This window comes from Phalaenopsis equestris, unplaced genomic scaffold (genome assembly GCF_001263595.1).
Source record: "Phalaenopsis equestris unplaced genomic scaffold, ASM126359v1 Scaffold000301, whole genome shotgun sequence".
Taxonomy (NCBI): domain Eukaryota; kingdom Viridiplantae; phylum Streptophyta; class Magnoliopsida; order Asparagales; family Orchidaceae; genus Phalaenopsis; species Phalaenopsis equestris.
In genome coordinates, this window is record NW_018164743.1 from 782,051 (window position 1) to 784,590 (window position 2,540).

The window sequence follows — 2,540 nt, forward strand, 5'->3', positions numbered from 1 at the left end:
TGCCGACACCTCTGAGGTCTGATTGAATGGCTGATTAAGTCCGAAAAACTCAAGGAGTTTGTGGGTCCATGAGCAACGACTCAATAGTAAGGGAAAGCTCTAGTAGTAGAAATATCAAAAGAGCCGGGATGATCCCCCACAATCCACATTTTTAGCATAGTTCTCGTCATCTTTAAAGGAGGTGGAAACTCATCCCGCCAAGCCAGCCTAAAGAGGTTTTAGTCGGGTGAACTATGTGTAACCACTCTCGCTCTCAAATTCAGCTCACATCCCTTCATGGTCTTCACCAATGAAGATTTTCTCTTTAGCAGTTATCCCTACAACTACACCATCATCGTCATCGCATTGATCAACAACTATCAGATTGGTAGTATCCTAATCTACACCGGCATCTTTGTGAGCATCTTGTTCAAATTAGTGTTCGATAATATGACTCTCATCAACAACCGACTGACCGTGGCATGACGCTTTAAGGTTAGAATAAAATCATGACGCGAAGTAAAGCATGACCATTCATTTAGTTTTGATATATACGAAAATTAGAATGATGCTTTATATTCAACTAAAATACAATCTATTAAAAAATCATGATATTTAAATATCACATTATCTTTATAAATCATTAAAATCTATATTTCGTGTAACTGAATACTGTTTGGCAATAATACATTGCACTTTGGTATTCACTTAACACTATTGTCCTTCCTCCTATTCATGGTTGTTGCAGATAGGGCACATGCAGATAATTTTAATATGTGACCACTTATAAATTACATAATTTTTTTTGCATCTGAAATCTCTCTAATGGAGAGAATTATAGAGATTTTAGAATTTTAAAACACTTATTTTAAACAAATTTACATAGGAGTTGAGTGCTACGTATATTTCTCTTGTTGAAAAAAAAAGCAAAGAAAAGAAAGGAACTTTTAATATTGAGGCATTTACATACATATCACCCTTCTCCGAATGTTAAAGCCTCGACGTAGTCCTCTCAAACCAGCTACAGTCGAAGAGCCTACTTCGGTCGATGCATCCACTCGGTCGAAGCTTCTGTCGCCAATGGCAGAAGCTTATGCTGCTTCTGGTGGAAGCAGCTGACCCCATGATCGAAGCTTCTGCCACCGTGGTCGAACCGTCTCCTACGGTTGTGTATCATTCGAATCAAAGGCTTCAAACTCAAGCTTGAAATCAAGATCAAAATCGAAATCAAAGATGATGTTGTCCCTTGAACTCTTGAACACCAATAAGGGAACTTCTTCTTCTTGCGGCTCCTTCAAACACAAGATCGAAAATTTTAGTTATTATTTCCTCACTCGTGAACCGGATTGAGCCGCTCGATTTAGCGCGCTTTGAAGTGTGTTTCACGTGTGAACTGCATGCTTCACACACCAATAGCGCAGGGCTGCAGAGGGAAGCGAATGACCGCACGTGAAACACACTTCCACACGCGCTTTTACAACACTAGTATTTTCACATCTTACACCCAAATATTGATATTTACACTTATAACATTTTAGTTGTATAGATCCATGGATGAAAATGTGTATTTCACTTATTAGAAATAATAATTTGATGTGATGTTAAAAATTTGAGTTATATATGTAAAGATGAGAGTTGAGATGTTACATATGTGATTAAAATAAGAATTATGTGGTGTGCATTTATGTAAATGTTCCTAACAATATCAGAGCTTTGTATTCTGTGTCAAATCTATGTAGCCATAGCAAGGTTAGTAGCATTATTGATCGGTAAAGGTGTAGAAAGACTTGCAAGCTTCTATTTGTTATTGAATGTAACATTAGCTAACTCAGAGTGTACGAGAAAATGCTTTATAGACTAGGAAACTTTTTGAAGGTTATTCTTTATATATATATATATATATATATATATATCAAGCTATTGGATAGAAATTTTGAGCACAAACGATCAATCTCTTCAAGAATGGCTTTGGGGTAGAATAAAGATCTCACCTTTTGGGAGAGGCATTTCATGAAAGAAATCTATATTGAACCTTAGAGAGAGAATGGAGAAATATGACAATGTTTAGGAAAGTTAGGAGTTCTGTAGTTTATGAAAAAAAGAGTTTGTGAGGTGATGTTTCATGGCCATAATTTAATGCTTTAGATGTAGTTGAGTTATCAATGAATAGATAATCTTATGTTAAAAGATAGAATGAAATCAAATATTAAACAAAACTTACGATGAATTACATATATATATATGTGTGTGTGTGTACCATGGCCTGTTGGTAGAGCAGCCTCTCTGAAGGTCGTAAATTCCCTCAGGTCACGGGTTCGAATCCCCCCGTATGTAGGGTGTGAGACTAATCTTGAATTGGTAATTTGAATTGATTGCATAATTAGTGGCTTCATAATAGACATGAGTTAATTAGTGGAACAAATATAGAAGATATGATCATAGCATTAATTTTGAATTAAATATAGGAGATATGACAATATCATTAATTTTGAATTTGAATCTTAAATTCAAATTCAAAATTCAAATATGTGTAATCAATTCAAATAGGCGCGAATTGATGA